The sequence below is a fragment of the Tenrec ecaudatus genome, chromosome X, assembly GCF_050624435.1.
Source record: "Tenrec ecaudatus isolate mTenEca1 chromosome X, mTenEca1.hap1, whole genome shotgun sequence".
In the NCBI taxonomy this organism is placed as follows: domain Eukaryota; kingdom Metazoa; phylum Chordata; class Mammalia; order Afrosoricida; family Tenrecidae; genus Tenrec; species Tenrec ecaudatus.
In genome coordinates, this window is record NC_134548.1 from 45,055,457 (window position 1) to 45,057,177 (window position 1,721).

A 1,721-nucleotide genomic window follows, 5' to 3' on the forward strand; every position below is an offset into this window, starting at 1 on the left:
GTACATTTGTTGCCATCATCATTCTCAAAACATTTGCTTTCTACTTGAGCCCTTGATATCAGCTCCTCATTTTTAAAAAATCATTTTATTAGGGGCTCATACAACTCCTATCACAATCCATATATACATCAATTGTGAAAAGCACATTTGTTCATTTGTTGCCCTCATCATTCTCAAAACATTTGCTCTCCACCCAAGCCCCTGGCATCAGGTCCTCATTTTTCTCCCTCCTTCCCCCTCCCCCATCCCTCATGAATCCTTGATAATTTATAAATTATTATTTTGTTATATCTTGCTCTGTCCCACATCTCCCTTCCCCCACTTTTCTGTTGTATGTCCCCAGGGAGGAGGTCACAGGTAGATCCTTGAAATAGGTTCCCTCTTTCCAACCCACCCTCCCTATGCCCTCCCAGTATCGCCACTCACAGCACTGGTCCTGAGGGGATCATCCGCCCTGGCTTCCCTGTGTTTCTAGTTCCCATCTGTACCAGTTTACATCCTCTGGTCTAGTCAGACTTGCAAGGTAGGATTCGGATCATGATAGTGAGAGGGTGGGGGAGGAAGCATTTAGGAACTAGAGGAAAGCTGTATTTTTCATTGTTGCTATATCGCACCCTGACTGTCCCGTCTCCTCCCCAAGACCCTTCTGTAAAGGGATGTCCAGTGGCCTACAAATGGGCTTTGGGTCTCCACTCTGCACTCCCCCGCTCATTCACTGTGGTAAGATTTTTTTGTTCTGATGATGCCTGATACCTGATCCCTTGACACCTTGTGATCACACAGGCTGGTGTGCTGCTTTCATGTGGGCTTTTTTGCTTCTGAGCTAGATGGCTGCTTGTTTACCTTCAAGCCTTGAAGACTCCAGACGCTATATCTTTTGATAGCCGTGCACCATCAGCTTTCTTCACCACATTTGCTTATGCACCCATTTGTCTTCAGTGGTCATATGAGGGAGGTGAGCACAAAATGATGTGATTTTTTTGTTCTTTGATGCCTGATAACTGATCCCTTAAGCACCTTGTGATCACACAGGCTGGTGTGCTTCTTCCATGTGGGCTTTATTGCTTCTGAGCCAGATGGCCGCTTATTTACCTTTAAGCCTTTAAGACCCCAGATGCTATATCTTTTGATAGCTGGTCTTCATTAGCTTTCTTCACATTTAGTTGTTCACCCACTTTGTCTTCCGTGGTTGGGTTGGGAAGGTGAGCATCATAGAATGCCAATTTAATAGAAGAAAGTATTCTTACATTGAGGGAGTACTTGAGTGGAGGTCCAATGTCCCTGTAATACCTTAATACTAACCTTATAAATATATGCACATAGATCTATTCCCCATCCTCATGTATAAATATATTTGGATATGTACATGTCTTTATCTAGACCTCTATAAATGCCCTCTGCCTCCCAGCTCTTTCCTCTATTTCCTTTGACTTCCCTCCTGTCCCACTATCATGCTCAGTCCTCACCAGGGTTTCAGCAATTCCTCTTAGTTACATTACCCTTGATCATGCCCAACCAGGCCTCCCACACCCTCTTCACCACCGATTTGGATCGCTTGTTGTTCCCTGTCCCTGGGTTTATTAACACCACTACCTTTCCCCCCACCTCCCCATCTCTCACATCCCCACGGAACTATCAGTCCCGTTGTTTTCTCCTCCAATTGTTCATCCAACCTATTTTATTTAGACAGACCTGCGCAGATATTAACATGCACAAAAACA